Source organism: Leucoraja erinacea, chromosome 7, assembly GCF_028641065.1.
Source record: "Leucoraja erinacea ecotype New England chromosome 7, Leri_hhj_1, whole genome shotgun sequence".
NCBI classification, from domain to species: domain Eukaryota; kingdom Metazoa; phylum Chordata; class Chondrichthyes; order Rajiformes; family Rajidae; genus Leucoraja; species Leucoraja erinaceus.
In genome coordinates this window covers 14,992,069-15,018,666 of record NC_073383.1, presented here as the reverse complement: position 1 = coordinate 15,018,666, position 26,598 = coordinate 14,992,069, and the positions used below count along the sequence as shown (strand labels likewise).

General features: G+C 40.5%; 1 protein-coding gene across 5 annotated transcripts in view; it reads left to right on the top strand.

Moving 5' to 3' along the window:
* Positions 1–26,598, top strand: part of gulp1b (GULP PTB domain containing engulfment adaptor 1b) — a 317,776-nt gene that overhangs the window by 152,351 nt on the left and 138,827 nt on the right. The window contains exon 1 of one of the 5 annotated variants that reach the window (XM_055637819.1): positions 16,375–16,454. The exons of the other annotated variants lie outside the window; for them this stretch is intronic. The gene's annotated coding sequence lies outside the window, so the exon portion shown is untranslated. Of the gene's footprint in view, positions 1–16,374; positions 16,455–26,598 lie in introns of those variants that run through there. 5 annotated transcript variants of the gene reach the window in all.

Genomic DNA, 26,598 nt, shown 5'->3' with positions numbered 1-26,598 from the left:
GGGGGGGGGGGGGGCGAGGACGCGACTCGAGTAATAGTCGCGTCCTCACCAGGAAGCGGCTGAAGGACGGTATCCCCCGCAACGTGCCCTCTTCTCCCACATAAAAACACAAAAAAACACACTTTTTCAAACTAAATAAACAAAAAAACAAAAAGATACGGACTGTAGGTGGAGGCTGCTGACACCAGCGCCACTGGAAGTACAAGAAAATTAAAATAGTATTGCTAGAAGTTATTTGGACAGACTAAATATTTCTTCATAACTAGTGTTTAAAGGCGGTGCTGGCTTTTTAATGCATTTTCATGGGGTCTGAAAAGCAAACTCAATACGAAACGTCTTTTATGTAAAAACTAATTTCCTCTTGTTACAAACGAGAGTGTGAATGAAATACAAAATACTAATGATTTCTGAAGAACAATATCTCAACATGATTGTGTACCAGAGCTTTCAATGTCCAGTTAAGCCAAAATTTGCTGCCCTGACAAAGTATTGGCAACATATTAATGAAGGAAATATAATTGGAAATATTTTCATTGAAATAGAAAACACATTGAGTCTTTTTCGCGTTATAGTTAGATCTTTCAGAGTACATGCAATAAACACCTTCTAATGACTTAGAAGATTTGTCCCCATTTTTAATAAATGATTGAGACGTTTTTTATACTGCATCTAACATTTACAGGTTTAATCTAAATTATTACATTTAAATATATGGCATGCTTTCACTTTTATGCTATCTGCAAACAACTGAGTACAAATCATAGACGTACACATTCGGCACATTGAATGTGAGGTAGTGATTTTGATTTTATGAGAAACTAATTTTTGAAAGGATTACAATTGAAATTGGTTTGTGTCAAAAGCGTATTCTGTGATTCTTAAGTGGTCAGAGTTAAAGTTTGACAAAACATCAATGCAGTGACATTGCCAAGATATTGGATGTTAATGGAGCTTGAGTTAAGGCATGTTTTTGAATTGTTCATAAGTCGTAGCAGCAAGATCTGGGCATTCAGCCCATTAAGGCTACACTGCCGTTCAATCATGGCTGCTCTATCTCTCCCTCTCAATCCCATTTTCCTGCCATCTTTTTTTTTTTTTTTTTTTTTTTTTTTTTTAATTTTATTTTTATTAGAAGTACGGTAAATTACAATCGTACACAACACATATATCTTAATACATGTTTTGTACCGCTTCATTTTTTTTGAGCTTTAAGAAAAAGGTAGAAGGAAAGTAAAGAAAGTGCAAGAGAGTCGTGAAGTGCAAGAGTGTTGGGGGAAAAAAAGCCCCTTAGGAAAGAAGTTAGAGAAGGAAGTAAAGTGAGAAAATAGACCCTAGAAAAGAAAGAAAGAGAAAATAGAAACAATCGCTCTATTATAACATTAAACTCCGCAGAAAGGGGACTACCAACCAAGTCTGTTTTTGTTGTTTTACCTCCCGTTACCAGGTCCTGATACCACTTATTTATATATTTGTTTTTTTTTTTAATTACTATTGCACCTCATACTTGTAATAGGTCCAGAAACATAGACCACGTCTTTTGGAATTGGTCTGCTTTACCTGCTAGGAGGAATCTCATCTCTTCCAGATGTAATGTTTCAAACATATTTGATATCCACATTTTTATTGTTGGTGTCGGCGCATTTTTCCAGAATTTAAGTATAAGCTTTTTTCCCATTATTAGCCCGTAATTAAATAAATTCTTCTGAAACACGTTTAATTCAGGGTTACCTTCCGATATTCCGAAGATAATCCATTCTGGTTTTGGTACCAGTTTTATTTTTATCAATTTTGAAAAAATATCAAATATTTCATACCAGAATTTTTGGATTTTTGTACAAAAAACAAAAGAGTGCGCTATGGTAGCTTCTTGACACAGGCATTTATCACAGATTGGTGAAACATTAGGGAAGATTTTATTTAATTTAGTTTTTGAATAATATAATCTATGTAATGTTTTAAATTGGATGAGCGTATGTCGTACGTTGATCGAACATTTATGCACCTGTAGTAAATGATTATCCCAGGTCTCTTTTGAGATTTTTATAGCTAATTCATTTCCTGCCATCTTGCTGTATCCTTTGATACCTTAGCTAATCTGGAGCCTATCAATCTCCACTTTAAAAATACCCAAAGACTAAGTCAGGCGCCGTAATCCTTCCCAGGAGCCGGTCCCACACAACTTGAACCGGCTTTCCTCGACACCTTTCATCTCCCTCAGATGCACAAGGAGGAATCTCCTGTACAGGCTCCTCCTCCACACCCTGCACTTCCTCACCTTGGTCCACCATTCGGACAAGTGGCAGATGGTATTGCCTTCATGTCGCGAAGGGGGCCCCCCGGTGGGGGTCCCTCTATGCAGGGATTCTCCCCCTCTACATCGGGACTGGGGTGGCCGGTACTGCATTGAGGAGTCCCCTGCAACCTGTTTCTTTCGCGGTTCACAGACTCGCAACCACCTGCCACTTTTGCGGGCTGGAAGAGTCCGTATTCCACGTCTACATGGAGTGTGTGAGGCTGCAGCCCCTGTCCCAATATTTAAAGGGGCTGCTCCTTGCCTTCTGACTGCATTTCCCATCCACCATCCTCACCTTTGGGCACCCTGTGCATAGGGGGGAGGGTAGGGCCGAAGATGGCCTGGCCAAGCTTGCCAGGTGCCATGCGGAGGAGGGCTCTACCGGAGCCAGCTGCCTTCCGCTTTTCCGGGTTATGTCCGCTCTCGGGTGGTACTAGAGATGGACTACGTGCTGTCCACAGGCACCCTGGGGGATTTCCGGGACCGCTGGGCACCGTGGGGGGTTGACTGTATCCTTGACAAAGATTATAATGGTAGTTTATTTAGCATATTTGTTTGTATTGTATTAGGGTGGTGGGTTCTGTTTTGTTTTATTGTATTGTAAATATTATTTTTAATAATTGACAAAAAAAAGAAAAAGATTAAGCCTTCACAGCTGCCAATGGCAATGAATTCCACAGTTTCACGACCTTCTGATTAAAGAAATCCTTCCTCTGAAGGTACGACCTTCTATTCTGTGGATGTGCCCTCTGGACCTTGTCGCTCCCACTGGTGGTGGTGATCCCTGGTGATAGATGTAACCTTTGATCAATCCTTTCCACATCCACTCTATCCAGGTCTTTCACTATTTTTCATTGGTTATAAACTAAACAGCAGACTGTTCTGAATACTTTCTTATAATTCTGTGTTTTAGATCCGACAATTGATAAACATGTAACTGGATATTTGAACAATGCCAGCACAAGGGCAATTAATAGAGATTTGTAATAGACCCTCATTTGGCATTTTATTCATGAGATGACAATCCTCGAAGTGAACAACAAATGCTTTACTTGCTTTGCGCATAGACAGATATTCAGTGCGGGGTGGCCTGTGACTTGATGGTGGTGCTCTGATACTGCTGGTACCACTTATTCTTGGCAAATTCAACACAGATAGACAAAATGGTGATGTAAGATTGACGATGCCTAGTCCTTTGTTTTAAAAAGTTGATGCTGCAGCCATAGTAAATTGCTGTGGTTTGGTAGTATTGACGAGTGTTGGTTTTGCTTTCTGATTGGGCTGCGTGAGTCTTCTGACGGTAACCGTAAAAGAGACCACATCTCCCCGATTCTGGCCTCTTTCCACTGGCTCCCAGTACGGTATAGAATCAATTTCAAGCTCCTCATATATGTATACAAAGCCCTTAACGGGCTTGCCCCCACCTATATCTGCTAGCCCGCCATTCTACCTCAAGGTCCCTCAGGTCGGCCGACTTGGGGCTACGGACTATACCCACGGTCCATGTTTAAGCTCAGGTGTGACCACGCTTTTGCGGTTGTAGCACCTAGACTCTGGAACAGCATCCCTCTTATCAGAACAGCCCCATCCATCGACTCCTTTAAGTCTAGACTTAAAACCTATTTCTACTCACAAGCATTTCTTGAGGTCCTCTGAGGGAGCGCTGTATGTATTTATGTATGTATTGTTAGATCTATGTAACATTGTATGTAACACAGTACCTGCACTGATGTAAAGCACTTTGGTCAACGAGAGTTGTTTTTAAATGTGCTATGGAAATTGACTTGACTTGACTTGACTATATTGCAGAGAGCTGATTTTGTGGACAAGTGGGTGAAGGTCTGATTCTTTGACTGTTCCATAACATCCTTTAATCAGTGGGTAAAAACATTTGTAACCATTCGTCTCCTGCCCCCGTGAAGAAGGTTAACCTTTGTCGATTATTTTCCTCATTCATTTATTGAACATGGGTACATTAACAAAACAAATATGTGTGCTTCTGGAATCATAATTTCACAGATATTAAGTTATGTTTATCATTATAATTGCAAGTACTGTGAGGTCCAGGTGCAATGAAAATCTTGCTTGCATCAGCATCACAGGCACATAAATTCGGGCAACACACAAACACAATTATACATTATACACAAAGTTTGCAAGACTTTAAAAAAACAAAAACTGCAAAAAAACAAAACATTTGGGGAAACCACAGTTGCAAAAAAGCAAGTCCATGATAATGCAAGAGGTGATTTGTGGTGTTCCGTCACAGTGGTTGGATTAAAGATGTTTGAGTTGGTTCAAGAACCCGGTTGTTGTAGGAAAGTTGCTATTCTTGAACCTAGCGGTGTGCAACTTCAGGCTTCTGTATCTCTTGCCCGATAGTAACAGTGAAAGGAGGGCATGGACTCAATGGTGGTGATCTTTGATGATAGATGTAACCTTTGCATCTAGTCTCTACACACTTGTGGCATTCTACAAAATAACCCACAAACCCACATGTACCTGTATTTGTGATGTGAGAGGATCTCTGGTCTCTGGCACTGTAAGCCAGTGGCACTACCAGTTGTACCACTGTGCAACTTTCTTGAGACTATGCCTCAAGTAGATGCTTTCAAAGTTAAAGAGGGAACATGGTGGACCAGGTTGAGTTCCCCACTCTTTGAAACCTCTTGTGTTCTTGTCCATTGGAATGACTACCAGGCCATGATGCAACCAGCCAGGAAACTTTCTACAGCGCATCAGTAGAGGTTTGTTAGAGTATTCAATGACATCTAAATCTCTTTTTAAACCTCTGGGAAAGTAGAGACGCTGGTGCACTGCATGACTACATCTACATGCAGGGTCCTGGATAGATGAACCGAGATATTAACAGTCAAAAATTTGAAGCTGCTAAATCTCTCCACTGTCAATCCATCAATGAAAAGTGACATGTCATCTCTAGAATTTTTTTAGGTAACAATTTGATTTTTAAATTGTTATTTTATTTTCCTCTTTTAAAGGTGACCATTATTTCCTTGATTTTGTTAGCTTTTAGAGAGGGGTTGTTCTTGTAGCACTACTTGATCATGTGTTCTATCTATGTCTTAATGGTCATGGTTAAATTTATCGATGGCATTGGGGTTGTGCTTAGTCATGTAGTCTTAGGTGCAGAGTAGAGCAACGTTCTACGCATGCAGCCTTCAGGTGCACCTGTGTTGATGGAGGAGTACATGTTGCTACTGATCCACATTGAATGAGGTCTACCAATAAGAAAGTCAAGGATCTAATTGCAAAGAGATCATGAGGTTATTAGGAATAGGAGCAGAATTAGGCCATTCAGCCCATCAAGCCTACTTCCCCATTCAATCATGAATGATCTATCTCCCCCTCCTAACCTCATTCTCCTGCATTCTCCGCATATCCTCTGACACCTGTACTAATCAAGAATCTATCTCTGCCTTAAAAATATCCACTGACTTGGCCTCTACAGCCTTCTGTGGCAAATAATTCCACAGTTTCACCACCCTCTGACTAAAGAAATTCCTCCCCATCTTCCTAAAACCCCTGTCTCACTTTCACAACCTAATTGGCGATCACTGCCGAGTTTGCCCTTGACTCATACACGCAGCATGGTCACCACGAGGTCGTAGGAGGTCTTCGTAACTCTTCCTCATGCTCGTGAGTGGTCTCCGCGTACTTGTGGCCTCAAGTAGGTCGCAGCACTTTTTCCAGCCTGATAAAAAATGACCATGAGTAAAAAAAAAAAGGTCGGCATGGAAAAAATTGACACTTTTTACTTGTAGGTAGGTTGTAGTAGGTCGTGATGGTAGTCGTAGGTAGTCGTAGGTAGTCATAGGTCGGTGACTTGACCGAGAAAAAAACCTGCAAACATGACATCATTTTATCATGTGATAATTTTCATGTGATCGTAGCTAGTCGTAATTGGTCTTGGGTGTGGAAGATTGAGGTTGAGGGGGTTCATAGGAGGTCGTGGACATAGTCGTATCAGGTCGTAGGAGGTCTTTTACTTCGGCGAGTCAACACGACCTTGACATTTTTTTTAAACTCGTCTAGGGTCTTCTAAACTCGTGGATTAGGTCGTCCAAGTGAGACAGGCCCTTAAAAGAACGTCCTTTAATTCTGAGGCTTTGACCTCTAGTCCTAGACTCTCCTACTAGTGGAAACATTCTCTCCACTCTATCCATGCCTCTATCCAAGCCTTTCACTTTTCTGTATGTTTCAGTGAGGTCCCCCCCCTCATTGTACAGATGTACAGATGCTTAGGTCATGAATTTGGAGGAGACAATTGTGTTGAATGCCAAAGTGTAGTTGATGAACAGCAGCCTGACGTATGTGTTCCTATAATCCAGATGGTCCAGCATAGAATGAAAGAACTTCTGCTGTTGTGGCGATTTGTAAATTGAATTGGATCCAGGTCATTTCTGAGGCAGGATGTGTGCCATAACCAGCCTCTTGAAGCACTTCATTACTACCTCAAAAACAAAAATAAATAATATCCCTTTTTGCTTCTGTTTTTTGAATTCACTGTGCAATCTTTGATTAGAAAGCTGGAGGTTTTTTAGGACTTCTGCCTCCTTGTTGTTATTCTTTGCTTGTCAAGTTAAAGGAACAAAATATTCTCTCATCACAATCTCTAAATGGAATTTATTTCAGACTGATTCCGTTTACTTGATCTTCAGTTGATTGTTTCACCATATCCAATCTTTGGTCTGTGTTTTTTTTAAAGTGACACTTATTATAAAAAGTAATGGCAAGTATTTTCATCTCAGAACATTGTTTATCTCCCATTATAGGTTATAAGAGGGGAAATTGCAAGTTATACTAATGGATGAGAGTTCCAGGTTTGTAGCATATGGTTAAACAGCATACTACCTAGAACATGTGTATGAAAGAACAGCAGATGCTGGTTTAAATCAAAGGTAAACACAAAATGCTGGAGTAACTCAGCGGGACAGGCAGCATCACAGGAGAGAAGGAATGGTGACATTTCGGGTTGAGGCAAAAGAAGGGTCTCAACCTGAAATGTCACCCATTCCTTCTCTCCCGAGATGCTGTCCCGCTGAGTTACTCAAACATTTTGTGTCTACCTACACTCCCTATAACATCTCTGTACCAGTGTGTAGTGTGGAACTGCACAAGCTAGTTTGAACTGAAGATGGAGATAGTTCCTTGTGTCACCACTCGTAGCTGGTGCAGGTTTTGGGCAAAACCTGTTGGGAAGGTACTGGCTAAAGTCAATCCCCTGGGGTGCAGGAACATTCATGTTGCAAAAATGGAGGAGGCTGGATCATTACTTGATGCTAAGAATGCATGAGTCCAAAGATGAGTTGGGCATTTTGAATAACACCCATTAAATTTCATATTGATCCTGACACTTCACCATGGTTCTCCAAGACGTAAGTAGAGAAATAAAAATTGGAGATGGCAAATCACAGGCTTTTTGTAGAGGATATTATTGAACCGTTTGACTTTAGACTTTTTAGACTTTAGAGATACAGCACTGAAACGGGCCCTTCAGCACACCGAGATCGCACAGACCAGCGACCATCCTATACACAAGGATATCCTACGCACTAGGGACAATTTTACAGAAGCCAATCAACCTACAAAGTTGTACGTCTTTGGAGTGTGGCAGGAAAACCGAAGAAAACCCATGCAGTTACAGGAAGAACGTACATACTCCGTACAGACAGCACCCATAGTTAGGATTTAACCAGGGTGTCTGGAGCTGTAAGACATTAAACTCTATCGCTACGCCACTGTGCCGTTGAGTATTCTGAATAGGCGGTGACATGGTGGTAGTTAAAACGTGATGAATCCATTAGATTTATGGTGAATGCCAGATGACGGGTTTGACCTAGTCGAGAAGATTAATTTGAAATGTTGTGTTTTCGGACACTTAAAGACCTGTTCCACTTAGGCGTCATTTGCGGGTCATTTACGCGACAGCCACGCGAAAATCGTCTAGCAGTACGGCAGTCGAGCCCCAAGTTCTCTTGAGGGCCTGCATCTTTTGGGAGCCATTTGCGATGTCGTTTGTACTTAGTCCGATCTCCGTGGCAAGGATTTTCCCAGTGAAAAAATTGCAAAACTATGCGCGCTTTATACCCGGGTGGTCACATGGTGCGGCGCTCAAATGACGCGCAAATGACACGCTGATGGCGTATGGGCGGAGCACGGTTATGGACGATGACGCACGGTGACGCTTAATAAATTAGCATAGGCAATGTTCGTGCATCACCGTGCATAACCATGCGTCACCACGCACTACACGTACGCCGTCAGTATGTCAGCATACACCATCAGTACGTCGGCGTGTGCAAGAGATATGTCACGCATGTGGCGCGCGAGGATTTTGAGTACTCCAAAATCCTGGGGTGCCGCGCATTACTGCGCATCACTGCATACGCCACCACGCCTCACCACGAGCATGTCACGACGCGCCAACCAATTTTTACGATGTCGCGTAAATGACGCCCAAGTGGGACAGGCCCTTAACTTACTTAGACTTAGTTCCTCCCACACTCTTGAGTGCATTGAGCAGCAAGCTTTCGCCATTCTGTTCGGTCATGTACGACATCTTCTCTTCCACCCTCGATAGGTTTGCAGCCCGGGCTCCCAAATCCTTCTGGAATGTTTGCCTCCATCTGAGTTTTGGTCGGCATCTTACCTTCTTCTATCAGGTTGCCATGTCATTGCTATCTTAGGCGCACGTTCTGGTGACATTCTGAGTACATGTCCTGCAGATTTCATCCTGCGTCCCTCTATGTCCTGGCTGAGAGGCGTTGTTGTAGTTTCCCGGTAGATCTCCTCGTTTGTGATGTGGCCTCTGTCGCTAGTCTTTAGGATCTTCCTCAAGCAGCAATTTCTTTTCCATCTTCACATTGATTTTCCATGTCTCACTGTCATAGAGGGCTGTAGGGAGGACGACGGACTAGAAGACCTTGACTTTTAGCACCTTGGATATCCCGCCACTAGATCATATTGGCTGCATTCGTTTGAAGACTGATGCAGCTTTACCGATTCGGGAGTTGATGTTGACCTCTACATCTCCATCTACTGTGAAGGACAGCAGGTCATTACATTTGGATTTTCATGACCAAGTGTAACAGGAGTAATCTAATCTTTTTACTATTAACAAGGTCTTGTTCCTAACATGAGCAACTCTCCGGGAATGTTCTGTACAAGCTATTTTTAAGCGAACCAGCTGTTGCAGGACATCCCCAGAGCGGCTGTATAATATCTTTATGGGAATGACTAGAGATTAACAAACAGGGAATTTGGAAGAATTTTTGGAGCATTTAGGCAAATGGCGGAATGGAGAAGCAAGTTGCGGGAAGTACTTGGCAAATTATGAACAGTACTCACAACTACAAAAGATTAAAACCAATGCACCTGCCCCAACTAATTTAACTGATCAGAAGGTACTTGTGTTGTTCTTTACCTGAACTTTCAAAGTTGATGGATTACATCACACAATGGTATCAGACAATGGAAATTGCTTCATGAATGTGGAAATTGAGTTTGTGAAATTGCATAGATCATGTTATAATTGCCTCATTTTATTCTAATATATTAATGGAGAAAGTTGTTTAGAGAATGAATGAAGAAAATGAAGGAAGGGAGCATTGAAACTAAAGTATCTGAGTTTCTTTTTGTTACCAAATTACACCACAGTCCACAAGTTGACAATCTCCTGCTGAGTTGCTCATTAGATTTTTCCATTTCTAATTTGCAAATAAAATGTGGAACAAACCATTAAAAATTGAGAAATGTCATGAGAGATGTTCAATGGTGAGGAGTTGTGTACCTGGAGATTAATTTGTTTTGCACAAAAGTGGGTTCCTGCTTGGTTTGAGAAGACAACAGGACAGTGATCATAGTCTTGGAAATGGATCGATCATCTGCCTGCACGTGGACCAAATATACACAAGGTCACCGGCCATTGGGAATTAGTTTTCAGGAGCTGCTTGGAAAACATTCTCTGCAATAGCTGAGTCAAAGAAGGCTTCCACTGCAGACATGGGGACTGAGGGAAAAAAACAAAATATGGAAAATAGCAGAAACCTGTTCTCTGCATCTTGGACATCAAAGGCTCTATCCGAGAGCGATCCAGCATATTTGAAAAATATTGTCAGCTAACAAATTTTACAAGGTGGAGTAGTAAATATTTGTTTAAATATAAATATACTCAAATGTATAAATGAATGCATGTGGGTTTTCTTTTTATGCCTCCAGAGATTGTTGCTTTTGGGGGTTATCTTTTGACATGATTTGGATCATTGCAAATGGCACTTTGCCACCTCTCCAAACGCTGCATTTGCAGACTTGAATAAACTAATCTTCCTAAAGGACAGAGAACTCTGTCTTCATTTTTTTAATTGTATGTTAGGATAAAACTGTTTCAGGTTTAAGGGCATGCATATATGAAATTTTTCACTAGTAACATTTAAAATAACCCATGGTTTTGGATTACAGAGTATTTCATATTGTCAAGATTAAATGGTGCATGGATTCACATTGAGAACAGGAGTGGAATCAGTGTCTAATTGAGTTACTTCACTTCTTCAATACTTTATTTGCTTTACATTGTGAAAATGCCCATATAACGTGTGTGAATAAGTTTATTTGTTCAGCCATTTCAACATCATTTTGGCAATAAAAATAGTTTCTTTCTTTGTCTTTATTGAAACATCAACTTCTAATTTCTTAAAACATAGTAGATTTTCCAAAATGTTTCTGGCCCACTCATTCTGCCTCTTCAGAAAGAAAATGGATTCCTTACCACAACATTCATTGCTTATAAATATATTCGCTTTGCAGATGAATGGTGTTTTTAAGATCAAGCAACCCAATATAATTTGAGTGAGCAGAGAGTGGTGTAAGTGCACAACATACCTAATGGTAGTATCAAGTTGGGGACTTTTATCTTGTGTGTCATAGAGTGATAAAGCATGGAAACTGGCCCTTTGTCCCAGCTTCTGTATGCCGACCAAGATTCCCCACCTCGCTAATCCCATTTGGCCAATCTTTCTCGGAACCTTTCATCAGCATCTACCTGTCCAAATGTCTTTTAATTGTTATTGCACATCCCTCGCCTGCCTCAACTGCCATCTCTGGCCGTTCGTTCCATATACTCACCACCCACTGCGGAAAAAGTTGTTCGGATTCCCATCAGATCCTTCCCTCTCACCTTAAACCTATGCCCTCTCTTCTTGATTCACCTATTCTCAGTAAAAGGCTCAGTGAATTCACCCAAACTCCCTCATGAACTAATACATCTCTTAGATCAACATAAAATCTCTTTGGATTCCCCTTGATATTATCTGCAAGAGCCTTTTACCCTCCTCATTTCCTTCTTATTTTTAATTTTACTTGCCTATTTTTCTCTTAATCCTGTTCGGTTCCTGGATATGTATTTTCGTCAAGCTATCTATGATCCATTTTAATGAATTTTGTGCCATTACATTAACAGTATGTTCTCACTATGAAATGCAGTATGTGACAGGATGAGGCACGGTGGCGTAGCAGTCGGGCTATTGCCTTACAGTGCTAGAGACTCGGGTTTGATCCTAACTACGGGTGCTGCCTGTACACAGTTTGTAAGTTCTACCTGTGACTACGTGGGTTTCCTCCCACATTCCAAAGATGTCCAGGTTTGTTGGTTAATTGACTTTGGTAAATTGTAAGTTGTCCTTAGTGTGTAGGATAGCGCTAGTGTATGGGGTGATCACTGGTCTGTGTGGACTCGTTGGGCCAAAGGTCTTGTTTCCTACGCTGTATCTCTAAAGTCTAAAGAAAGTCACTTGTAGATCAGCTATTTTGCACCGTCTCAGTGTAATCTACTGTTCTTACGCTCTTGCACTTAGATGATTGAGCCTATGTATGGTAAAGTTTTTATTACTGTATGATTACAGTATGTCTGAGGTTCCCAACCCAGAGGTGTTTCCTGACCGCTGAGTTTCAACAGCACTTTGTGTCCTTTTGTGTAAACCAGTTTCTGCACAGTTCCTTGTTTCTGCAAGTATTTTACCTTGGTGCATGTGACAATAAAGTACCATTGAACCATTGAATGAAACTAGTGAAAAATGTGTCAAAAGTACAGACCAAACCCGGGAAAAAATTTCACTTGAAACTTAACAGATTGCTGAATGAATCTTGCATTAACAACATTGATTACCTACTTTGATCAGTTGCTGTGATTTATGAACGACCTGAAATTGTTTTTGCTCTATTGTATCTTAATAACAAAATATCATTAATTTCTCTCTCTTCTGGTTTGGAAAATTTGCAAGTTATTGAATATCATTATTATGTACAAACAACCAAGTTAAAAGGTTACTTTATCGTTGATTTTATCAGTAATTATAACATTGATTTTTACATTTCCCCGTGACAGTGGTTCAGTTAGTACAATTCAACAATCTGAAGTTGAAGGGCACATTTAATGATACACCCCATACTGCTCAAACTTTAGATCTCTGCAGCATACATGATGATCACAGCTGAACACTGAACCAAAACACAAATTGTGATTTTTGGAAGGTCCTATCTTACTCCATTTATCTCTTGATAGCTGAAGAGGTTTTCATTAAATCAGACAATTGTAGTAAATATTCCAAGCTAGAAACTGCCACTTGTGTAGTTGGACTGTAAATACCTAATGTAAAAAAAATTGGTAGTTTGTATTCAGAACTCTTTTATTTATAGAAGAGAGAGTAGGCAGAGGGGCTGCTGCAGGCTTGATTGCAGGGTCACATGTCGTGGTGTTGGAGCAGGAAGGCATGGCAGTCGCTGGAAGCCCTACAGCTGGCAGGTGGAACAGCAGCTTGCGCGCAGTCTGTAGCAACTGCACAGAGAGGTAACAGTCATGAAAGGAACAAACGGCATCATGCTGGGCCAGGCCAACACCTGTATCTTAGCTATTCCCACATGTCCAGTACTGCCAGGATTCCAGAGACTTCAGGAGTCATGGATGCAAGATTGCGCCTGAGTGTGGCAACTCTTTGCATGCTGTGCCAAAAAGATCTATTACTGCATATTATCCACTATAATCCACTACCATTGTACTCTGAGTACAATCATAGTGTAGTATAGCAATACAATGCTATGATTGTATTCATAGTATGATTTGACAGCAGAGCAAGCAAAATGAAGCTTTATACTATCTGAATATCTCAGATCTCTATCTGAATATATGTAACGATAATAAACAGAACTAAATAAATGTAAGTGAAAGTGTACAGTCAATGGCAAGAACCTTACCAGCATTGAATTAAAGAGAGATTGGGGATCCAAGTCCATAGTTCCCTGAAAGTGGCAACACAAGTAGATAGTGGTAAAGAGAGCATGTGGTATGCTTGCCTTCATCGGTCAGGACATTGATTATAAAAGTCAGGAAGTTGAGTTGCAGCTTATTAAACTTTGGTTGGACCATATTTGGAGTATTATGTTTAATTTTTTGTCACCTCATTGCAGGAAAGATGTAGAGAGGAGGCAGAATGCTGCCTGAATAAGAGGGTATTTGCTTTTAGGAGAAGTTTGAGCATTTGGAGGCTAAGTGGAGACCTAATAAGAGATTACAACATTATGAGAGTCATAGATAAGGTAGACCATCAGATTTTTTTCCCCAGGGTGGAAATGCCAAATACCACCAGGTGTAGCTTTAAGGTCAGAGTTGGAAAATCTAAAGGGGAGGTGTGGACACGTTTTTGTACACAGAGTGGTAGGTGGCTGGAATGCACAGCTAGGGTTAAATAACATCAATATGGTTGGTAGTGTAGCAGATACAAAGGTGGCACTTGAGAAGCTTATGCATAGGCACTTGAATATACAGGCAATGAAGGCACAAGGGCGTAGTAGATTAATTTGGCATCATGTTCTGTGCATATGCCGTGAGCTGTGGGGCATGTTCAGTACTGCACTTAATTAATACAATGCTTTCATTATTCACCAACACTGGGTTTAATGGTTATTCTTTGTAATTAAACTACCTTGAATAACGATCTACAACTTTGATTGTTAAACATTATTGCAATGTAAAATCTTTTATTGTGTGTTGATGTCATTTAACCATGTCTAGCAGAGGTAACAACTTTATCATTCCGTTTTATTGACCATTAAATAAATGAACTATGTTTTGATTAAAAGTGATTAACATTATTCATCAGTTTTAAAAATGGTATACTTTTCATTACTTGTATTTTAATTTGGTTGTAAAAATGTAAATTTGACTAATTTTCCTCCATTCCTGTGGAACATGTTGGACAAGGAAACCATGTACTAGTACTCATATGTCCCTCTGTTCTAACACCCTCCTCAGGCCCCTACAGTTTACTGCGAAAGTCTTGCCCTGGTTTGACTTGCCAAAATGCAACAACTCTCACTTGCCTGAATTAAAATCCATTCACCATTGTCCAGGTTCTGCAGTCATTCTTGATAACCATTTTCACTATCTATGAGTAAGAAGGAACTACAGATACTGGTTTACACTGAAGATAGACCCAACATACTGGAATAACGTTCACTATCTATTTATGATGTTATCTGCAAACTAAAGGGCCTGTCCCACGAGCATGCGATGCCATGCGGCAAGTGCGACCTAAAGGGCCGGTCTCACCAGCATGTCCCTGCATGCGGCCAGCGCGACCTAACGTGGTCGCTTGAGCCATACGGCCTCGCGGGGCCGGTCCCACTTCGATCGCTGGAGCCGTATGGAGTTGTGTGGAGCTGGTCTCGACATCGCGCGGGGCCGATGGCCAGAAAAACTGACTGTGTTCAACAATTCTGCACGGCCCGCAGCCACCTCGACGCCGTAGGTCACGCGCGGACTCTGCTTCTGGTTTGGTCGCGCTTGCCGCATGCGGGCGCATGCTGGTGGGACCGGCCCTTTAGGTCGCGCTTGCCGCATGGAGTCACATGCTCGTGGGACAGGCCCTTAACACTCTTATCCAAACCAGTGATATAGATGACAAACAGCATTGGGCACAGCACTGATCCCTGAGGCACACCACTCATCACAGCCTCCAGTCTGATGAACACCCTTCTATCACCACCCACTGTTTCCTAGCATGTAGCCAACTCTGTATGCTTTGGACATGCAAGTCCCCTTGAACACCAGCGGCTTCCATTGTCTCACCATTTAAAACAATACTTTGCCTTTTATTCTTCCCTACCAAAGTGGATGATTTCTCATCCTTTTGAAATGTATTTTGTCTCCCAGATCCATTCACTTCACATTAATATATCTTCCAGAGCCTTTCGTCCTCTGTACATTTGCATCATCAGTGAACTTAGCTCCTCGTCAAAATCATTGACATAAATTTTGAAAAGGTTGGGCCCAAACACAGCTCCCTTGGGGAACACCACTGGTCTCAAGTTCTTGAAATGACCCTTGAATCTAGTTTACCAATGTTTAGTGAGGCACCTTCTTCTGAGAGTCATAATACCTAAATACTTTGGCCACTATTCCAATATTCACGGCCAACTTGAACCACCCATTAACATTCTGTTTCCCATTTCTTAACTAGTCCCTGTCACATATCACACCTGTTTACTCGTCTAAACTGATTCCCCTTCCACCAAATGTTCTGACCTTCACTGTAACAGGAACTATTTCACTAGTTAAAACCATATCAATAACTTTAAATATGACCTGTTTACATTTGAGCAAACTTAATTGCTTGGAGGATCACTGATGACTTGATTTATTGTGTCAGGAGAAATTCTAATCAAATTCGGTATCATTATCTCTCTGAAGTTATAACATTTTTAATTTTAATCCTGTAGGAGATTATATATAATATAAATCACTTATTACATAATTGAATGTGTTAAATGCCATGTTTTTGTTTTCAAATTCTCTAAGTTGTTTTTGTACATGGAATTAACTCAAAGCATAATAATCAAAAAGTTGATATCTTATGAAAAATATTCTTGGGTAAAGGTATATTTTTCAAGTGAGATTTTTAGCTTTAATTATATATGCGCATCAGCGAAAAGTCCGAGAGAGCGTAGAGTTTAAGGAATTTAGAAAAAATGTTTAAACATTCATGATGTGGTTTTGGGTCCCACAATTCGTATCAACATCTGCCTTGCAGCTGCAAGTCATTTAGCTGAGCTAGAACTTCCTCTTCAAAATTCCTGGCTTTTTCCAAGACCAGTAAGTTGTTTCATTTCTATTCTCAACATATTTCTAAGTATGTGCAAGGGTCCTCTTTCGTCTTATTTAAGATGGCATTAGTAAACACTTAGAAAAACAACATGGTATTTGTGATTAACACGCATGTATGCAAAGCTGCTTGCTGCAGATTCAAAAATAGGTCGATGCTTGGTTCAATGAAGTAGACGGCAGTTAGACCTGCTTTGTGTAATGTGCCATGGAAATGAAAGAAACAAATGATTTTGAGACCCACTGAAAGTAGTGTTGAGATGAGCAGAGAATATCAAAGCAATTTGCAAACTATTTACTTAAAAAAAAAGCAATTTACAGCCTATTTCATTAAAAACAAAACAATGATTTGTGATGTATAATTTTATACGGAGGGTGGGGGGTGGGTGCATGAGATGCAGCTAGTTCATCCATCAGTCTGTTAGTAAACTACGAGATTCTTTGAATGAGAGTTGTTGCTGCTGTTGTTGTTGTTTATTGAGAGCTTTATTTTAATGTATGAAACCTGTTTCTTATGATGTAATGATACTGAAAATACAGATCTTGTATGGAGTTCATAATACTTCTCTGATGTAATACTTCAAGCCATATGCCATGACCCAAACACATGTTAATTGCTAAACTCCAGAACAATGAGGTTCAATTAAAAGTAGGGGGGATTGAGAAACTCTATATTTGGAACAATTTGGTGGTTGAAAATAAAATAAACTAATCTCTAACGGATAATAACCTGTCGAGTTTCATACTTGCAATGAATCTGTGGTGGCTATCTTGAAGACTTATGGTTTGCTGCTCATGAATATGTAAATACATTTGTTCATTAAGGACCATTTTTCATGTGATGGGCAGAATTTAAAAAATCTAAAAATCTTTATGGATACCAAATATTTGGTTTTACACAGGAGATTATTACAAAAGAAAGACTGTTAATTGGAACAAAGTCGAAACCTTTTTGTGTGCATTGTTAGAAAAAAATTGATGTTGCATAAATAGGAAAGGCCAATAACTTTCTTGTCCAAAACTGAAAGTTTCCGATTGTATCTGTTTCCAGAGACATGAGCATATTACCTAGACCAATCGGACTGAGAATGCACAACACAGACAGATGTATTTTCTTTACAATGTGATGTTAAATCTTTTTACAAGCGGCTGGGCTTGTATACTCTGGAATTTAGAAGGATGAGAGGGTAAATTATTGAAACATATAAGATTATTAAAGGTTTGGACACGCTAGTCACAGGAAACATGTTCCAAATGTTACGGGAGTCCAGAACCAATGGCCACAGTTTAAGAATAAGAGGTAAGCCATTTAGAACGGAGATGAGGAAAAACTTTTTTACACATAGGGTTGTGAATCTGTGGAATTCTCTGCCTCAGAAGGCAGTGGAGGCCAATTCTCTGTATGCTTTCAAGATAAGTTGGATAGAGCTCTTAAACATAGCAGAGTCGGGGGATATGGGGAAAAAGGCAGGAATGGGGTACTGAGTGTTGATGATCAGCCATGATCACAGTGAATGGCGGTGCTGGCTCGAAGGGCCGAATGGCCTACTCCTGCACCTATTGTCTATTGTCTATTGTCCTCTGGAGTAGAATTGAAGAAAAAATCTTGACCAAGAGCAAATTAGTTTACCCAAATCCCGGCCAATATTTCTCTCTCAGTGTGAAAAAGATACATCTTCTAGATGCACTGGGACGCATCCTTGGTGATGTGACCTAGGGTCATCGGGTGTTTCGGGTCTCACAACATCAGACACCCTTGCCCAGGCGAGCCAGCCGGGGTTGATCAGGCCCCGACTTGTGCCCCAGCAGCAACCATCCACGGATCAGCTATCTTAATAACTACTCTGCAGGCATTGGGAGACTCTAGTGCGTGGAGGGACTGGTCTCTGTGGGGTGAGTCCTGGCAGGGGTCCTCCGGTATCTCACCAGGTTCAAGGCCTGGGCGCTGAACCTCTTTCTCCTTCTCCGAGCATTTTATTCTCGCCTGATGGATTTTTAGTCCATGGTGGTTCATTAGGCCTTCCAGTGGCTTTATTGGGTGACTTTCTCACGAAAGACACAGACTGTCTCTCCAGTAGTCACCAAACTATTCTTGATTGTCACCCAGTCTATTCCTGGATGCCACCGGCTGAGCCAGACTTCAGTGTGAAAAATATACATCTTCTAGATGTGCTGGGACGCATCCTCAGTGATGTGACCTGCGGTCAATTAATGTCACTGAAAACATTATTATTATCACAAGGTACACAAAAAAGCTGGAGAAACTCAGTGGGTGCAGCAGCATCTATGGAGCGAAGGAAATAGGCAACGCTTCGGGCCGAAACCCTTCTTCAGACATTATTATCACGATGTTGTCTGTGCACGTTGTGTGTACATTGTGTGTATATTGGCTCCAACATTTCCTACATCAACGTCAGTGACAATGCATCTAAAAGTGTTCAGCTTTAAAGCACCTAGGGTTCTTGAAATGTCCAATATAACTACAAATAAGAATTTGTTTTAGTTCATTTAAAAAAAAAGAATAGTTTGGGATTTTTTGCACAACTTTATTTACAAAAAGTAATTTTCGTGCAGAAACTGAACCTGAATTCCACAGAAATGTATGCATGCATATGACATTTGTATTAGTTAATGCACCAAATATGAACCATCTATTCCGAGGTTTGAGTTCCTCACTGGAGATCATCCAAAAAACCCATAATGTCGTTATTTTTTTTTAGTAAACAAGATTTGTGTATGAAGACAATACTGTACTGATTCGTTACATTTACTTATTTGAAAACCAAGTGGCAAGATACTGAAATGCATAATGTAGTGAGTAGTTGTCAATTATGTGAAATAGCATTTTCACAAGTCTTCAGATTTCTCTTTACAACTTGGGGATGGTATCATGTGATTTATAGTTTCAGTCTAGATGGGCACTTTTGAGCCCTGGAATATTTTCTCTTTCAAAAATGTATCCAATTTCCTTTTGAAAGTTACGATTGAATCAATTTCCATGCGACTATCAAAGTGTCTCCATATAAATTGTGATGACTTTGTGATTGATGTATAAACACTGGGACCTGAGATTTTTGCCAGCTTTACAACCACGCATTCCATCTTTTTAGACCTTTTTACTCTTTTTTTAAATCATCCTGAGTATTTTCCAAAAACATTGAGAATATTTTTTTGGTAGCCAAATAAACCATGCTCTGTGTTTAAGTGTAATGTGTGTGCATTGGGCAAGTGGGAGGTTGGGGGAGAGGAGGTTCTCCCCAGAGCCATTGCTGTGCTTCTTGTGATGTTTTTCATTACCATTGAGATTATTCTCTGTCCACCCATGTGTAGGTTACGAATATACAGTGATAGCAAAGTGGGCCTCAGTGGGTGGGAGAGAAATGAGGGGAAGCCACTTTGGTTGTGGTAAATGATTTTGAGATACTTACAAAAATTCTATCCCATGGTGTCTGCAAGTAACCTTTTAATTCTGCACGCCAATTCCAAAATAGATTGCAACAATTACCACCCTCGTGCATCTTTATTGAACAGGCTAATTTAACCAGGATTACTAAACTCTCTTAAATAGTTATTTTGGCATTTATAGTTTCTATATAAGCAAAAAATATTTGCCCATGAGATTTGCGTGCACATCAAAATGCTCTGGAAAACTTCAGTTTTTAAATAAACGTCATGTTAGATAATGGATAAACGATTTGCGTGCACATCCAAATGCCTCTCTACTACTTTTGCTGCAGGGTTTTTATTCAAAGTATTCTTGGCTTCAGTGTTTCTTATATAAGTAAAGCCTTGCCTTCTATGTCCTCAGGAGTATTTCCATTGTGTTAATATGCTGTGATAATATCTAGAAACCAAGGCTGTGGAGTAGAAAATCTGTTCTTGTTTCACATGTATACATGAGATCCTACTTGTAATGAAGCAACAGCCGAGTAATTGCTCTTGCCTTGTTTTAATTTAGAACTGCCAAGGTTATTAAACAATAAGGGGAGAAATAGAAAGATAACCTATATATACACATCACTGGTATATTCCAATGATGCTTTTATGTTAGCTTCGTGTCCAGCAGATATGGATAGTAAATGGTTTGCAAGATCTGTGCTTCAACCATAATGCAACTGCATTCAAAATCCTTATCTCACCAATTACAGAAGATTACTAGGTTTATCCAGTAGTTTTTTAAGAGACTGCAGTCAGATATGCGATTTGTGAAAAGCAAAGTGCACAAACAATACCCCCAAAACAGTAACTGGAGATGGGCAGTGATTTAAATGAAGTCAACACACCAACCAATTGGATAAATTACAACAGATTTATTTTTGTCTTAAGGGCCTAGTACAATTTTATGCCAAACCAGCATCTGCAGTTCCTTGTGTTGCAATTTTATGCCAAGTAACTTACAGAAACCATTGTATCAAGTTCAATAGGAACATGATTTCCCTTGCAAAGGTTTTAACCCCTTGTATGCGTAACAATTAAATAAACTGGTTTTCTTTCTAAAATGCAACTTATTTATCAAAGCTGTCACCATAATCATTCCAAATGTCAAATGTTTAGCATGGGGATACTTTGCAGATTGATTCATATTACAATATACTTTCTTCAATTCCTTCAATATTAGTTCACCAGGCAGCATTTATTATATGGAAATACTTTCTCATGTGTCATACATAATGTAAAATAACTACGTACCAAGTGTATTGGTGACTAGATTTTACTTTAAATGTGTTGTGATTGTTTGACTGCCAATGTTTTGTCAATTGAAACTGTCTCTCAAAGGCGTTCCCTACTTCTGCTGTGTTACGTTTGTTACCTTGAGCAGTTTCTAATTTTTTCATGCAATTGCAAGGTTCCCAGGGTGGAAATATCAAAGACTAGAGGGCATAGCTTCAGGTCAGAGGGGCAAAGTTTAAGATGTGTACCACAAGTTTTTTATTTCCCCACAGAATGGTAGCTGTCTGGAATATATGTCAGGGGTTGTAGTAGAGGTACAGTGCTATCCATGATGTTTGGGACAAAGACCCATCATTTCTTTATTTGCCTCTGTACTCCACCATGTGAGATTTGTAATAGAAAAAATCACATGTGTTTAAAGTGCACATTGTCAGATTTTAATGAAGGTCATTTTTATACATTTTGGTTTCACCATGTAGTCATTACAGCAGTGTTTATACCCCCATTTCACGGCACCATAATGTTTGGGACACAGCAATGCCATGTAAATGAAAGTAGTCATGTTTAGTATGTTGTGGCATATCCTTAGCATGCAATGACTATTTGAAATCTGCGATTCAGTGACATCACCAGTTGCTGGGTGTCTTCTCTGGTGATGCTCTGCCAGACCTGCATTGCAGCCATCTTTAGCTTATGCTTGTTTTGAGGGCTAGTCACATTTAGTTTTCTCTTCAACATGTAAAAGGCATGCTCAGTTGGGTTCAGATTGGGTGATTGACTTGGCCACTCAAGTATTGACCATTTTTTAGCTTTGAAAATATTTTCTGCCTCCCCTCACAGTGGGAAACGTTGATCCCGCTGTGGGGGGATGTTTTTATGTTTAATGGTAATTTTTATAATGTTGTGTTTATTTTATTTGTGTGCTGCAATGGCAACTCAAATTTCACTACACCAATTGGTGTATGTGACATTAAATGCCCGTTGTTGCTTTAGCAGTATGTGATCATTGTCTTGCTGTAGAATGAACCGCGGCCAATGGGTTTTGAAGCATTTGTTTGAACTTGAGCAGATAGGATGTGTATATGCAGATCAGAATTCATTATGCTGCTACCATCAGCAGTTGTATCATCAATGAAGACAAGTGAGCCAGTAACTGCAGGAGCCATACATGCCCAGCCATAACACCCCCACCACCGTGTTTCACAGATGAAGTGGTATGCTTTGGATCTTGGACAGTTCCTTCGCTCCTCCATGCTTTGCTCTTGCCATCACTCTGATATAAGTTAATCTTCATCTCATCGGTCCACAAGACCTTTCACCAGAATTGTGGTTGCTCTTTTAAGTATTTCTTTGCAAACTCTCATGTGGCCATCCTATTTTTGCAGCTAACTAGTGGTTAGCATCTTGCAGTGTAGCCTATGTATTTCTGTTCATGAAGTTTTCTGCGGACAGTGGCCATTGACAGTGGTCAATTAGTAATTTTGCAGATGACAACACATTTGGTGGAGTTGCAGACAGTAAGGAAGGTTGTCAAAGCATACAGTGGGATTTAGATCAGTTATTGACATAAGCGAAGAAATGGCAGATGGCGTTTAATCTGAGCATGCGGAAGATGTTTCACTTTGGGAGGTTAAATGTAAGGGGAGAGTATAATGTTAATAGCAAGACCCTTGAGAGCATTAATTAGAGCAAGATCTCCAACCCTTGAGATCATTAATTAGATCAAGATCTACAAACTACAGCAAGATCTTGGGGTCCAAGTCCATAGTTTCCTGAAAGCAGGTAGCATGATAAAGAAGGCGTATGGCATTCTCGCCTTCACTGGTCAAGGCATAGAGCATAAGTTAGTTGGGTTGCAGCTTTACAAAACTTTGGTTACACCATATTCTGTGCAGTTATGTTTGGCCCATTGCAGGGAAGATGTGGAGACTTTGGAGAGGAAACAGATGAATTTACCAGAATGCTGCCTGGATTAGAGGATATTAGTGATAAGGAGAGGTTGGACAAATGTGGGTTGTTTTCTCTGAAGTGTTGGAAATGGATGGGGAGACCTGATAGAGGGGCTAGTTTCTGGGCTTTAAAGTTCTACATTTTATTCTGTGATTATTCACCAGTAATCTGCTTATTAATGATTAATTTTTGGAATACACAGGACAGGGCAGCTTCAGGCTGATTCACATAGTTTCCACATTTTTATATTGCTAGGCAGTATGAGAACATTAAATTTCTGGTGTACCTAGATATACTATTAATTAATCAATAGTCTGCTGTAACCTACCAGGCCAGGAAAGTTTCACACCACTGCACACAGAGAGCTCTGTTTACCAAAAACCCTTAGCTTCTCATCATACCATTACTATCGCAAACTGCAGGCAAAAAAATAATCTGAATCTAAACAATGCACCAGTGTGGGGATGCACATGTACATATATGGAAGCAGTGCCATGAAAGATCATGGAGCCAGTTTACTACTAAACAATGTTAGTGACGAACAATGAGCTAAAATGGGCGTGATCCATTCTGCACCTTGAGTTCATCTCTGGTGCTATCCCCATGGACACACCAAGCCAAACTAATTCTCGGCTTTGATGAAGAGGCTATCCCATAAGGCAGGGTGGTTGCAAATGATGACCATAACTAAGGGCCCTGCCTGGGCTGTACCTTGATTGTTTATTAACATGATATCGAAGTCAAATACTTATTCTGCTGTTTCTAAATGTCACGTGATATTATATTATAATTGAATTATGTTTTAAAACAATCTATTGGTGAGTGGAGTTCAATGTGGATGTAATGGGACCCAATGTGGCATTGCTTGGTATGAATGTCAACATAGCACTGCTATGAACTGCATCCGACCAGTAGTTCCCCACATAACCACAGGCAATCCACCGGCACAGTATAATTTAATATGTACTTGGCAATGCTTCAATCTTTTTACAGTTGTAAATATTATTGAGCACAGGGTGGCATTTATGCAATTGATGCACCACTCCATTTGTGGAGTGCTTTGGAGAATGCACATGACACAAGGGGTATTGTACAAAATTAAATATGACTGGAGCAATGATCTGTCAGTATCAAGGACTAGCATTGTAATCTGGGAATACGATGAACATGACTGCAATCTGATGATGGGTTTGGGTAGTTTACACTCCAGCCGTATGAACATTGACTTCTCCAATTTCAGGTTGTTTTGCTTTCTCCCTCCTTCCCCTCCCCTTCCCAGCTCTCCCACAGCCCACCGTTTCCGCCTCTTCCTTTCTTCTACCCGCCCCCCCCACCCCCACATCAGTTTGAAAAAGGGTCTTGATCCGAAATGTCACCTATTCCTTCGCTCCATATATGCTGCCTCACCCGCTGAGTTTCTCCAGCGTTTTTGTCTACCTGCAATTTGATGGTAGTTAAGTTGGACCTCCATAGTAACGGGGCTTCCAAGAATTTAATTGTGGAGATTTAGATGCAGTACCAAAAACAACGTAGACCTGATAAAATAAAACAGTACAGCACAGGAAAAGGCCTTTGGCCCACAAAATGCCGAACATGATGAAAACCCAATCCTTTACCTGCACATTATCCATAGCCTTGCATTTCCACGTGCTAATCCAAAAGTCTCTTAAATGCCACTGTAGCATCCGCCTTAACCACCAACCCCGGCAGCACATTTTCCCGGCAGCACATCCAAGCATTTACCACCCTCAAAGAAAATAAAGTTTCCCCAAACAAGTCCTTTACATTCTGCTCTTTTTACCTTAAACCTATGCCCTCTATTATTTGACATTTCCATCCTGAGAAGTAGATTCTGGCAGTTTACCCTATCCATGCCTCTCAATTTCATATATGTCTCTCTGCAATCTCCAGCATTCCAGAGAAATCAATCTAAGTCTGTCCAACCCCTTATTTAATACCCTCTAATGCAAGGGGTATTAATCCGAATGGCCTACTCCTGCACCTAATTTCTAATACCCTCTAATCTTCATTCTGGTAAATCTCCTATGCACCCTTTCAAAAGCCTTCACATCCTCCCTGTAGTGGGATGACCAGAATAACAAGCAATACTCCAAATGTGGTCTAACCAAAGTCCTACAATGCTGCATCATGACTTCTTGACTCTTGTACTCAATGGCCCGACCACTGGCCTGACACATGATGTGCCTTCTTTACCACTCTATCTACTTGTGGTGCCAGTTTCAGAGAGTTATGGATCCTAAGATCCCTCTGTATATCAATGCTATTAAGGGTCATGACATAATATTTTCCCTTTACGTTCAACCTCCCAGTGTGCAACATCTTATACCTGCTCAGATTATACTTCATCTGCCATTTCTCAGCCCATTTTTATAGCTGTTCTGTATTCCACCGTATACTTTGAAAGCGTTTCTCACAGTCTATGACCCCAGCAATTTTGTTGTCAGTTGCAAACTTTTATATAAAGTCCCATGGGGGACTTTATCAAATGCCTTTCTAAAATCCATGTTGAAAACACCCAACCCTCATCAATCACCTTCATCACCTCCTCAAAAAAATGTGATCAAGTTAGTAGGCATGACCTGTCGTGTACAAAGCCATGCTGACTGTCCCTAATTAATCCATTCACTTCCAAAGGGGAGGAAGACCTATCCTGCAGAATCTTCTCCATTAACTTCCCTACTACTAACATGAGGCTCACCAGATTTGCGAAGTGGTGTGGGACCAGGGTACTGTAAGAATGGGCAAAGATGGGAAAGATTGGGCAAATAAATCCTGCCAGAAATTGGAGAGAGATCCTAATACTTGCAGTGGGAGGAGGGCATGATTTGCCACAGCTATGAGAGAGAAAATTGAATACAAGAGGAGTATGTGTGACGTCACCATGTTCATTGCTGTTTCCAACTTGACCAATCCCTCCGTTACCCCCCCCCCCCCCCCCCCCCCCCCCCCCAATTCTTAGATTGTATTTTATACATAACAAACAAGAGAAGGGCATTCAACAGATTATGCCCACGACAGCTCCCAATGGAGCAGTCTATTCTTATTTTCCTGCAGCCTTGCGACTTATTCTCATTAATCCTCACTCAGGGGTAATTAACATTTGGGATTTGGGAGATAAACAGAACATCCTGAGGACAAAAAATGTAATTAGGAGAGGACATGACAATTATGCATAGACAATAACCGTCTCCTTCCACTGATATGCCTTCCTCTGTCTTCACATTTACAATACAATACATTGCAGTACAATAATACTTTATTAACCAAGTTTGTTTTGCAACATACGAGGAAGTTAATGCCTCTTCTTCGTTATCTCCTTATCTTCGTTATTGCCGTTTGGTTTTTCTTCTCTGGCCTTTGTCCAACCATCTGCAAATCAAACTCCCCTTCACCTGTAACTGTCTATCAATTAGTAGGTAGACAGAAATGCTGGAGAAACTCAGTGGGTGAGGCAGCATCACATGGAGCGAAGGAAATAGGCAAGGTTTCGGGC